Consider the following 14,076-nt stretch of genomic DNA (forward strand, 5'->3'; position numbering starts at 1 on the left):
TAGCACTTGGGGTTAAAGGAAACATTCAGATTTGATGCTAACTGTGTGCGCTGCGGTTGTCAAATCAAACATCAGAAGTGAAGAGGTGTTATGTAGGCAAAGCACACACTTCTTTCTTATTGTTGAAAGGATTGCCTAAGCCTCTAAATGTTATTAGGAATAAGTGTGGTGTTTTTCGAGCCTCCCCTCCACCCATGCTGGTTGTTCAAACACAGAGGGCTTCTGTAGGTCAGTCCTTGCAAACACCTTTGGAGAAAGAAACTGCAGATGAGCAGTTGTTTAGGTGTCTGAGCACGGGGAGGCGAGAAGGGGAGCACAGGCTGGTGGCACTTGGTGCCCATTTCTGGAAAGCCTTTTCTGGGAAGAGCCCTGCCCGGGTCGGTGGGGTACCCTGGCTGGCCTCCAGTGCTAGAGCTCATTTACCCCGACGTTGTTCCAATATGACCTTCAGGCCACGGTTGCTGAGTCCAGAGGGACTTCTAATCTCAACCACATACTGAACAAAAATCAATCCTGCCTTTCTACATCCTTAAGCTCTTTAGTAAAAAGAAATAGAAAAAAATAAAATTGTGATAAACTCTACATGACACAAAATTTGCCATTTTAATCATTTGAAAATATATAGTTCAGAGACATTACGCTCTTAGGTTCTTATGTTGAGTTAGGAAATATATTTTTAAAAGCCACAAGTTTATGTTGGTATTGACATTTCCAATTAAAATTTAATATTCAGTGCACTCACTGGTTTTCTTAATTGCCTTACTTCGCAACATACATTTAAATGTTGGGAAACTGCAATTCTAATATGACTTTTAACAGCACAATTATTGAGTAAAGGTTAGGATTTTTTTGCAGTTTGGTTTGTTTTTAGAATATAGTCCATAAAGGTCAGAGTATAGGATTCAAAATCCCCTGTAAAATATTCTGTTAGGTCCATGTGTTTCAGTTTGTTTTGAATGTGAGGATTTACTTTTGAAAAATCCTTTAAGTTGATGCTTTGAATATATACATGATTACATGATTCAAAACATTTACATGATTCAAAATAAAAATGTTTTTAAAAAGTTTACTCAGGTTCCATTTCCATTTTTATTTTTTTCATCCCATCCTTCCTTCACCTAAGGACCCTACAAATAATTTTTTGTTGTTGTTAATTCTCACTCAATGATATTTTTTCCATTGATTTTCAGACAGAGTAGGGGGCGGGGGGGATAAACAGAGAAACATTGATGTGAGAGCAACACATCGATTGGTTGCCTCTCACGCATGGCCCTGATTAGGGATTGAGCCTGAAACTGAGGTACATGACCTTGACCAGAATCAAACCCAGGACCCTTCAGTCTGTGGGCTGATGCTCTATCCACAGAGCCAAACAGGCTAGGGCCCTAAAAAATTTACTTTATCTTTTCAGTGTTTCTCTTTGGAAAAGAAGTACATAGGAAATATAATCAATACTATTGCATTAACTATGAGTGGTGTCAGTTGGGGTACTGGAAATAATGAGGCAAACACTATGTAAAGTATATGATTGTCTAACCACTAAACTGTACACCTGAAGTGAATACAAAATAAAATTGAAAGAAAAAATAAAACAAAAAACCAACAAAATGAATAAGGCCTTTATTTCTTCCCAGAGAACCAGTTATAAAGTTACCATCACATCACTGGACACACTATTAGAGACATTTCCAAGCCAAAAACTGGGCTGTGACATTTGTACATACAAATCCCACCCAACCCAAACAAGCTGTACTCCTGTGTTTCTTCTCTTTACTCTGCCTCACACCTCCCTCATGATTATCTTGCAATAGCATCTACCCATAGATATTAGGTGCATATTGCTTTTTCCTTCTATTATCGTGACATTAAGCATGCTGTTTGGTTTGGTGTCTCAGCCTACTTTGTCTGGTGCCTTAGCAGGCTTTTCTTGGTGATAATCAGAATGATATTTAATTTTCTTCCGAGTTTATGCATGCCTTATTATGCTGATGTTTTTCAAACCATGCAAGGATGAGATAATGACAATTCATTGATGTTGGTACAAACTGACCAGTCTGTTTTCCACTATTCATGTGTTTTTTTCCTCTCCTCTTTTCTCTGGCAGAGACTTATCTTTACTTCTGTTTTCATGTTTCCAGAGCACCGTGAGCCCAATTTTATATCTTAATTTAATCTCCATACCTTTTCAAACTAAATTTCACTTCTTTTGGTTTCACAATATTTAATAAATGTTGAACAAACACTTCCCGAGGGATGTAATCATACAGCTTTATTTTTGGCTTCCATTGTCCCTTACTTCTTTCAAGATGAAATATAATGGTGTTTGCTGCCTATTCTCATTTTTTCCCCAGCAAATATAAATGGTTTCACTCATTGACTAAAATGTTCAGTCCCACACACAGCACACAACTGTACCTACCACTTAAAGGTGAGTCTTCTCCCTCCCCCCAGCCTGGACCCATTGCATGTGTAAGGTCTCTGGTGGGGTAGGGGACCTTGCTCAGCATCTTCTCTTTCTCTCCCCCTTCTGTTCTTATTCCACCAGGGTTGCGTGCAAGGAGAGAGTTGAGGACAGGGAGGCAAGGAAGTCCTCATTTGATGGCTATCGCATGACCTGGTATAAGCACTCTGTGCCCTTGGCAGAATGTTAAAGCAGAGCCAGCCAGTCCTCATGGACAAGACCAGACACTGGGTCTCCCATGAGCATCCCAAACACTCACACACTCTTTGCTCTGAAAGACTCATTTAATGCAGAGCATCCAAGATCCAGCAATTTTCCTTTGACCCGCCATCAAAGCTTATCTCTTATACCTTAGATCTTTCAGGAAGGCACAAGACACCAGTTGACCATGTCTTCGAACTTAGGTGACACGTAAAAGCCCCTTTCTCATGATTTAAGGTGAAAAGGAAATACATTCATTCTCTTCACTCTTGGGGGGTGAACTCTCTCCCATAAAAAATTATTCACCATCCAATATTTAATTTTTTTTATATAAGTAATGTGAGGTGGGAGATGAGGTTTATGAACTGTTTCCAGACATTGCTTATGAATTTCACATGTGGTCTGGCACTTTCTCTGGAAGGCAGTATCTGGTGTCCCCTTGAGGTCTTTGGGTGACACTTGCATTTAATATCCTGTTACATGAAGAGGATGACAGATGCTATCATGTTCTTATTGAATAATATGAATAACTTTAAATTTGCATGTTTAATTATGTACAAAAAATTGGCATGACGGCTCATTATCAATTATCAAATGTGAATTCAAACCTACTCATTAAATTTGAGTGCATTTTTGTGCGATTTAAATGTATCACTTCAACTTTTAAAACTTAATTTAGTTCACAATCTAGTTTCAGGAGCCTATGTTTATAGGTGAATTAATACATTTTATAATAGCCACGTCATGCTGTCTTAGAGGGGATATTAGTTATTTTGAAAGAGAAATACCATTTAGAAATACCATTTAGGGATGTGGGAAGCATGCTAGCTAATAACTTTAAAATAATCAAATCAGGGGACATTGTAGAGCAAGATGTTCATGAAGGAGAATGAAATTAGAATAGAAGGAAGAGTGTAAGTATAAATTAAAAAGGAGTAAACATAGTAAGAATTAGATGCTTTTACCCTGGATTCCATGGATCACCTGATTGTCAATTTTAGGGAGGCTGTGAACCTCCTGAAATTGCTGAAAATATTTGTGTGTATGTGATAATGTGCATTTTTTAGAAGAAGAGTTCTTAGCTTTTGCCAGATTCTCAGAGGAACCCCAATGACTACCAAAGGAAAGGAACCATGGCTTATTCCCAATGGCATTATAGTTGGATTTCATAAATTTGGACTTCATAAACCATTTTTTCACTAGCTAGGCACACAGTTGAACAAGTCACATTCACCTCTCTGGGCATCAGTGTTTTCACTATGCCATGGAGAGAGCTCTAACTGATGGTGGTGCATGCCATGCCTGGGGTGGGACTCAGGGAGTGAACGAAGCAACACTATTCTCTCCCTCCAGAAGTCGCAGTCATGAATGTAAAATATGCGAGTAAAACAGATGAACACCAAATTTCAATTTTAAAATGTCAATTTTATAAGAACCAGATTGGAGAAATAGTTTAGATTCACAGCCAAGTGTACTTCCTTACACCTCGTTATACTGCTTTCCTTCTCCGGGCATTGAGGCATGCACGGGAGCAGCAAATTTATGCCTCTATAAACTAACTGCCAGGAAAAGCGGAGAATCTATGCATCTCAAGGGCACACTTTTCCAAAAATATTATCCAGAAGGTATTGAACCAAGTGTCCTTTTCTCAATTATACTGAAAAGATAAAGAGTTCATAGAGACAGTTCCCTTCTAGGGGATTAAGCCATCAATTTCTTGCTTTATGAAACAGGGTGGGAATGCTGCACAAGGATGAGACGCGCTCCCCTATAGATGCAACTTTCTCATACAAGCAGAAAGAGTGCTTAATGAAATAACCTGAAGAAATCATTGGGGTTAATGGATGTTGAACATTTTATCTAAATCTAGGAAAGTTTAATTTGATCAAATGGAACATAGTTATTTACTTTAAAAAATATTTGTATTGATTTCAGAGAGGAAGGGAGAGGGAGAGAAAGATAGAAACATCAATGATCAGAGAAAATCATTGATCAGCTGCCTCTTACACACCCCCTGTTGAGGATCAAGCCTGCAACCCAGGCATGTGCCTCAGGGACATGAACTGTGACTTCCTTGTTCATAGGTCGACACTCAACCACTGAGCTACACTGGCTGGGCTAGTTATTTACTTTTTGAAATAAATGTGATATAACCAAAAGTATTTAGATAGCCGAAATGGGTTTGGCTCAGTGGATAGAGCGTCGGCTTGCGGACTGAAAGGTCCCGGGTTCGATTCCGGCCAAGGGCATGTACCTGGGTTGCGGGCACATCCCCAGTAGGAGATGTGCAGGAGGCAGCTGATCAATGTTTCTCTCTCATCGATGTTTCTAACTCTCTATCTCTCTCCCTTTCTCTCTGTGAAAAATCAATAAAATATATTAAAAAAAACAAAAACAAAAATATTTAGATAGGTTAGCATGGGATGATTATTATACAATACACTAGAGCAGTGATGGCGAACCTAAGTTAGGGTTTTTCAAAATGCTGACACGCCGAGCTCAAAAGGTTCGCCGTCACTGCACTAGAAGCCTGGTGCACAAATTCATGAACCAGTGGGTCCCTCAGCCTGGCCTTAGGGATCAGGCCAAAACTGGCTCTCCGACACCCCCCAAGGGGTCCTAGATTGCGAGAGGGTGCAGGCCAGGCCGAGGGACCCCACTGGTGCACAATCGGGGCTGGGGAGGGACACGGGAGGTTGGCCACCCAGAGACGGACCATGGGAGGGCTCCAGAGCATGTCTGGCCCATCTTGCTCAGTTCTGATCTGCCAGACCCCAGCAGCAAACTAATCTGCCAGTTGGAGCATCTGCCCCCTGGTAGTCAGTACACATCATAGTGAGTGGTTGAGCAGCCTTAGCATATCATTAGCATATTGTGTTTTGATTGGTTGAACAGATGACTGGACACTTAGCATATTAGGTTTTTATTATATAGGATTAGAGTAGTAAAAATAGAAAGATAGAAACATAACCAGAAAGTTATTATACAACTAATAGTGTTCTGTGATAATTTCCTGGACTGTTGGTAGTAGAAATTAAGATAAACAACTATGGTGATGATTCACTGAATGCCAGGAGCAGACGGGCTATGGAATGAAAAGAATCATGTGCATTCTAAAGCTTAGGTCTTTGGAGGATGAGGACAATAAGTGAGGAAGGAAGCTTTTGAGGTTGTGACAAATAATGGGTGTTAATTTTGCCATTTTCATTTGTTGAATTAAATTGATGAATTGGGTGAGTCATGCAGATTTTATAATTAGTAAAACTGAAAAAAAATGTTAGTTCTTACCTGTTCTAGATTATACATTAATTAGGACTTTCCACGTTGGCTCAGGAAAATGTAATTGGTATTGCTGTTACTATTTATAGATATGTTTATTTTAGTTTTATGATCCTTTAGTATGTATTATGCCAATTTTCAATTTATACCTCTGAGTTGTACATTCACCCTTCATTACCTTCTCTGCCATAACGGAGCATTTCTCCTTAGTGGCAAGTATAATAAGGTTTGCCCACAGAGGGAGCTGAAGGTACATTGTAGGATGAAGGGGGCTCCAAGTTTAGAGGCCGCTGCTGGCTTCTTTTTCATGAATTTATCTGCAGTATGTTTGTGTGTGAACAGGAGTTGAGTGGGGAGCATCTAGGGCCCTACTCTGGCTATGTGCTCAGAGTACACAGTCATTTTGGAAGGTCCCAGCCCTAACTCTGGCCTGATGACATTATGGACATCACGCACCCAAGACCTGCTGTGCAGGTGAGTGGGATTTTACCATGGCACCCTTTGTGCACTCACCTGCCAGCCTCGGCCGGTCTCTCCAGTCTGCAGTTTCTCCAGTGCTGGACCCTGCAGAACGTGCTTCTCCAGGGCTAACTTGCAGCAGCATGGTTTGCTCTAACCCTGGGCTCCTTCAGGATACACTTTCTTCAGTGCTCAGCTCTTGCAATGGAACAGCTTTCTCTAGCTCTGGCACCCTGCAGAGTCATGGCTGTTACTTGCACAGGGCTTCTACAGGGAAGGCTGCCTCCTGCTCTCAATCCCAGTAGTGTCCAGAGGCCAACAGAGTCCATTGGTGCCTAGAGGACAGATTTTCAGCAAGTCCCACGGACAAGGCACCTTAGCATCCAGAGAGCCATGGCTTTGCCCTTTTCAATGAGGATTGGATTTCCGTCCCACAGAAGAGGGTCCTTCTGTGGGTATCCTATTTCAGCCTTTAAAATACTGGTTGCCTCTTTTATCTGCTACTCCTGTGTTCTTAAGAATTCTCTTTAACTCTCATTAACCAACTCTGCATTATTCAAATTCCATGCTGATAATTCTTTATGCTGAACTTTTCTCACTCACATTACTATGTCTCCTGACTAGACCCTGAATGATACAGGCAATGACCTTACAACCTCATTCGTGTTCTCTCATCCCCTATCAGTGGCCATTCTGGTTTTCTACATAAAATAGATTCTACTTTGTAATGACTTCTTCTTGTGTCTAAATAGTTCTGTCCATTTGAAAAAGACTCAAGGGAAAGCAGCTTTATTCTGAATTACGTGAATCTTGGAGATCTAACTCATGGAGAAAGATTTCTAGTTGCTCACTTTAGTAGAAATCTTGGTAGAATAGAATGAGAAAGAGCATGGGTCTTGCAAGCAGGAATCTGTTCTATTTTTTTTTTTTTTGTCCGCAGGCAACTGGCTGATAATATAGATTTGAAAGGGGGAGGCTGGAATGAATTATGGCAAACAAAATACTGCAGTTTTCCAAGCAAGTTCAAATGACTGTAATCAAGACATTAATTAGATAAACCTCCAGCAAGAACACCCACAAAGAAATGTTGGGGGCACTTACCTGGCAACCTAGGGACACTTCAATTCATTTCTCTTTCTGTTTCCAGACCCTCCCCTCCCTCCAGGCACGCAGTGTCCACCATGCTGCAAGCTTCTTACCCCTAATAGAGTCTGCCTGACTCCTCCTCCCCAAGCCATTCATTTTCCATGATTGCTTTCCTCTTTCTTTTCACTTTAATGAAAAACTCCCAATTATTGAGCCTGAAATAACTTAGTGTGTTTCTTAACATTAAGGAGTAAATGACTATTATGTTTCATAACCACTTGTAGCCCCTAATAGAAGCATTTTACCCAAATTAACTTTAATTGATGGAATTTGGTAAGGAAAGGAGTAGGCAGATAGTTCTGAGATGGGGATCTAATGATGTTTTTTGCTCAACTTACATGTCTTCTTCTTCTTCTCCATCATGCCCAAGCTAGGTTTCTGAGGGGAAATATGTTCATGAAAAGTATTGGTAATTAGCTTGGAGCTGCAGGCCACTCAAATCTTAGTAGTTACCTCTACAAATGTTGCTATGTTCCCTGGAGAGCATATAAGACGAAGGAAATGTGCTTAGACTAGCAAAGTAAACTCTAGAAATGATGGGTTTCTAGACCTTCTTTTGAGGTGTGCATTCACTTCTGACAAACATTGCTTTTGACAATCTCATTTCTCCTGTAAAATTGACACATCAAAGTATTTATTTCTCTTGGCTTTATAAAATGAAGCAGTCAAAGAGTTAACTAAGTTGTTCAAGGTCATGGTCCATCTAGGCATCAAAAATGATTAGAATCTCGAGTCTCGCTATTTGATCATGCTGCTTTCTATTAGGAAATTCGACTTTGAATTTTTCAAATCCCTGACCTATTTTAAACTTGTAGGTTGGACTTGTGAACTAAGGAAAATGATTATTTGCAGAGGAGAGATTTCAAATTCCTATTGATAGGAATAACTGCCTAAAGTGGCATAAAAGATCTCAAGAGTTTTCAAAGTTACTTCACAAAGCTTTCTGAGCCCTCTGAACATCAAATAGTTCTGATAAAAAGGACATACTTTTTATCTGAAAGTTAAAAAACAGAGGGTGAAAGGCAAGAACCGTTGGCAGGGACTCTTCTAAAGAATGTAAAAGGACACATGAGCAGAAAAAAGTGGATTAGTATATTTTCATCCTTATTTTAGTATAATTATGTGGCAGTGTCTCTCCTTGCATTGATTTAAAATATCCAAATTAACTAGTAATTGGTTTTCTAGTTACATATTGTGGTTTAGAATAATGGATGATATTTTTTTATTTCTTTTATTTTTTAAAACTTCATTTCTTTATTTTAATCTCTTACCCCCCTACCTCCTGCCCCCCAACCCTCCCCGGCCTTCCCGCTGCAGTTTGACAATCTGTTTGAGGCAGCTCTGCCTCTGTATCTATTATTGTTCAAAAGTTTATAAAGGTCTCAATTATCCATGAATGAGGAGATCATGTGGTATTTTTCCTTCATTGACTGGCTTATTTCACTTAGCATAATGCTCTAATGGATGATATTGAAAAATTAAAGCAAATTAAGAAAAATATTCTAGAATTTTAACATTTAGATTTGCTAGATTAATACTAACCCTGATAATTTTTAAAAAATTCCCTTTGTTGCCCTAACTGGTTTGGCTCAGTGGATGGAGCATTGGCCTGTGGACTGAAAGGTCCCAGGTTCGATTCCGGTCAAGGGCATGTACTTTGGTTGCGGGCACATCCCCAGTAGGAGGTGTGCAGGAGGCAGCTGATCGATGTTTCTCTCTCATCTATGTTTCTAACTCTCCATCCCTTTCCCTTCCTCTCTGTAAAAAATCAATAAAACATATTTTTAAAATTCCTTTTGTTGAGACAGTGTAGGATATCTGATCAATCAGCTAAATTTTCTCCAGGTACAAATAAAAAAATAATCATTCACTCAATCATTTATTCATGTATTAATTTTGGAAATATCATATGCATGTAGAAGAAAAGTGATCATATAATTTATCCGATTAGCTTGTAATTTAATTTTAGATTTCTTTCTTTTCTAAATTATATACATTTGTGTATATGTGTATATATGTGTATGTGTATATGTGAGCATTTTAATTGTAAGAGTCATAGAGGTGCAGGATAATTTGAATTTTTAAGCTTTGCAAGATTATGGCCCCAATTTGGCAGGAATAGAACATTAACAGTGTAGTTGGGATCTAGACATTTGATTGACGCACCCACATATCTAGAATTTCCTGGACCGTGTGGACTGCAGAAGTAAGAGCTAACACTTTTTTTTTCCAATTGGAGGGTAGTTTAAAGACAAATTAAAATTGCTTAAAGGCAAATTGTCCCTTTGTAATTTACTTGCACTTTCCCTTCCAGTCATGATGACAAGGAACACTCAGAAACACTCAAGTTTCTGTGAACTTTTCCTAATTAGAGGTTAGTGCTCCCACTTTGTTTAAAGATGATGCACAGGCTTCTGCCTTGCAAGACAAATCATGTTCCTTTAAGATCTGTCCCCACTGTTCTTCCCAGTCAACAGACCAATCAAGTTACAGCATAATCTTGCTGGGGAAGCGCTGGATCTGCCAGGAGCAGAAACGGACTATTTACCAAAGGAACTGCAGCAATCAACACGTACTGGCAAGGGCTAGAACAGTATATTTGGGGGCAGGTCCTTAGGAATTTTGATTAAGGGGAAACAGAACATAAGTTACAAAATAAAGATTTTATTAATATGTTGTACATGATCTAGTAACACTGGATTTATAGTCCTGGAAAAGACCCCTTCTAGGTTGGCTCTTAGATACTTGGGACAAGCGATTGTCCACACCACATAAATTAGAAAAGCCAGACATGCTATGGTAAATACAGAAGAAGGGAATCAAAAGTCCCAAAGAAATAGTCACACTAGTGTGGATATACTATATAATGCCACAAAAATCCTCGAGTTGGTTGTTTTGCATGAGAATGATCTGAAGATATTCCATTCACTGAAGCAATAAGAAATGTGCCGGTAAGATTATACCAATGTGATTACTGAGTTTGTTGGTGGTTTTCCTCTGCAGACCCAGGCTGACATAGGAGATATGAAAAACCTGACATCTCTGATAGGAATGGTTTGATAGATCCCAAAGTAATAGAGGCTAAGTGTCAGTGCCTTACGATGAGAAGCACAATTATAAGGATCCAAACGTTTGGAATGGTAGCTAGGGGCTTTGTCCTATAGAAAGCTATGAAGATAGTTAATAGAATAAAATTTTCTCAGAGACAAGATAGGCAGAAAGCCAAGAGTATTTATCGATACAACAAAACAAATAGTTTGAATGGATAGTGGGTTTCAAAAGTGCTATTTTTCTCTGGAGCAGATTAACGCTGCCTGGGGTGTAAGCCATGTGGCCACTGATCTGGCAAATGCATTCTTTTCCACACCTGTAAAATCAGTTCACATTTACATCGGAGGGAGAACAATACATATTGGTGATTTTGCCCCAGGGCTATGCTATTCTTCTGTGTGTCATAGTGGAGATCTAGACCCGACAGTCTGGACATTTTACAAAATATCACACTTATTGATGACATCATGTTAATCACACCAGGTTAACAATATGTGTTAAGTACTTTGCAGGGCTTGTTTTTCACAGACTAAGGGAAAACCCAACAAAGATTTAGGGGTTTAACACATCACTTACATTTTTAGAGATTCAGTGGTCTGGGGTGTAGCAGGAAATCTCTTTCCAGACTAAAAGAAAAATTATTGTAGTTTGTGTCCCCACCCCTAAGAAAACCGGTAGGATTTATGTTTTCCACTTTGGAGGCAGCATACTCCACACTTGGAAATATGGCTCTGATTCATTCAGCACAAGCCACAAGGAGGGCTTCCCGCTTTAAGTAGTATCGAGCAGAATAAGGGCCCGCACAAGGTCCCGGCTGCAATGCCCACAGTGCTGCTGCTTGGGCCATAAGGCCTGGCATTCGAGGCGTCTGTGGTGGGAAGAAGAGATTGAAGTTCATAGAAAGTGACAAATAGGAGATTATTGATAGAACCCTACAGTTCTTGAGCAATCCATGTTATTTGCATCAGAATTTCACAACATTTGGTAAACTTGCGAAGTGCTATTGGGCCATCTTAAGGAGAAATATGGAAGGTTGCCCTTGGGGTAAGTGATAGATACAGAGCTTTCCATCATGAACTGAGTTCTGTCAGACCCACCAAGTCTTAAGAGCAGGCAGGCTTCCCAGCAATGCATTACTGGATAGAAGTGGTATCAGTCGTATCTGGCAGGCACAAGTGTCTGAGTGAACATTAAACTCTATTTGGTTGAGGTGAATAATTTATTTAATGGCAGAACTAAGAAAACACTGTTGAATGCATACGGTTTGTAAATTGCAAGTCCAAAGAGATCAAGGAATGGACTGAAGTGATTTGTCTAGATCCTCTTTCTTGACTGAGACACTTCCTCTTGCTACTGTTGCTTGTGTTGGCATTACATTATTTTAAATATTCTTTGAATGGTTTATGTAGTATAAGAATGATCTTTTCCTGAAAGATTGGATGAACTTACAAGTAAACCAATGTGGGACTAGAATATTTTTTTAAAAAAAGTTTCCACAGCTTTTCATACATACTAAACAGAAGAAATTACTTGAAAACTATCCCTACACTAAAAGAATTTGATGTATGAAAAATAAACACCATAGTAAATCCAGTGGATGGAAATGGCGGCATAGGTTAACGCCGGAGATTGCCGCCTTGAACAACCAATTCAAATTAAGCTTGAACCAGGGACCCACAACATCCAGAAACACAGGCGGGCTGGCTGAGTGGAAATTCTACAACTAGGAGTAAAGAGAATATATCTTTTCCTAAAGATTGGATGAACTTACAAGTAAACCAATGTGGGACTAGAATATTTTTTTAAAAAAAGTTTCCACAGCTTTTCATACATACTAAACAGAAGAAATTACTTGAAAACTATCCCTACACTAAAAGAATTTGATGTATGAAAAATAAACACCATAGTAAATCCAGTGGATGGAAGTAGTTTGTTCCACAAATTGGTAAAAATTTGCTGTTTAGAACAAAAAAATCTACACTTAATGTATTTTCTTCTTATGTTAAATGTGATAGTTTCCATTTTTTTTAACAAAGTTCTAATACATGGATATTAATATATTATATACTAATTCTAAATATATTTTGAATTGTGTCTTATTTTATTTCTGATGATATTTATCTGGGTGTGATTTTATTTTCCCTTGTTTAGATTTGCTAATGTTTGGGCTGTTTTACTAACTTCTACCTCACTTTCCTCTACCCTACGCACCCACTCCAGTGATCCTGCTCTTGGTTTATTTATTACTATACTAGAGGCCCAGTGCACAAAATTTTTCCCTGGGAGGGCAGTCCCTCAGCCTGACCTGCACCCTCTCACAGTCCATGACTCCTCAGGCAGACATCCCTCTCACAATTTGGGATCCCTCGCTCCTTACCATTCAGCTCGCTGCTCCTTGGCAGCAGGCTCCTTACCACTCAGTTCATTGCTCCTTAACACTGCCGCTGTGGCCCGCCACCACTGCTGCACTAGCCAGCCGTGAGCCTGGCTTCTGGCTGAGTGGTGCTCCCCCTGTGGGAGCGCACTGACCACCAGGGGGCAGCTCCTGTGTTGAGCATCTGCCCCATGGTGGTCAGTGCGCATCATAGTGACTGGTCATTCTGGTCATTCAGCCATAATGGTAGCTTACACTTTTATTATATAGACTAGAGGCCTGTTGCACAAAATTCGTGCACTGAAGGGGGGTGGTCCCTCAGCCCAGTCTGCTCCCTCTCACGTCCGGGAGCCCTCAGTGGATGTCCTACTGACAGATTAGGCCCACTCCCTGTGCCACAGTCTGGCAGTAGAGGCTGGGAGCAGGTGCCGTGTGTGTGTGTGTGTGTCTGCTGGGAGCCTGCCCCAAGCCGCCCCATGGAAGCTCAGAGCAGGCACCGTGTGTGTGTGTGTGTGTGTGTGTGTGTCCACTGAGGCCCTGCCCCCAGCCACATCGCGGAGGCTTGGAGCAGGTGCCCCTCTGTGTCGATCTCTCAGGCTCCTGGCTATGTCTGTGCGTTGTTCTCTTCCTTGAGCAGTGGCCAGGGTGGGATGGAAGCTTGGCTTCCTCCATTGCCAGGGGCAACCCAAGCCTCCTGCTCTGTGGCTGCTTGGCTTCTCCGCCGTGGCCTCAGTGGAGAAGCCAAGCCTCTTCAGTCTTCACTCAGGTGGAGCCTTCAGTCTTTGCCCTGTGCCTGCATATGCAAATTAACTGCCATCTTTGTTGGGTTAATTTGCATACTCATCTGATTGGCTGATGGGAAAAGCAGAGTGACACCAATTTGCATGTTTCTCTTTTATTAGTGTAGATTCTTCTCCATTCTAATTCATTGATTAACCTTTTATCTTTCTTTATGCAATGGGTATGATTACTGACTCCATGCCAGGCATTGTGCTAATGATTTTACCTTCAGCACATTAATTTCTTTCTTTTTTTATTTACATATTTCAATTTTTGCTTTTTAAAAAAATTATAGAACTGAATACTGAATTTATTGAAAATAACT

Source organism: Myotis davidii, unplaced genomic scaffold (assembly GCF_000327345.1).
Source record: "Myotis davidii unplaced genomic scaffold, ASM32734v1 scaffold96, whole genome shotgun sequence".
NCBI lineage: Eukaryota > Metazoa > Chordata > Mammalia > Chiroptera > Vespertilionidae > Myotis > Myotis davidii.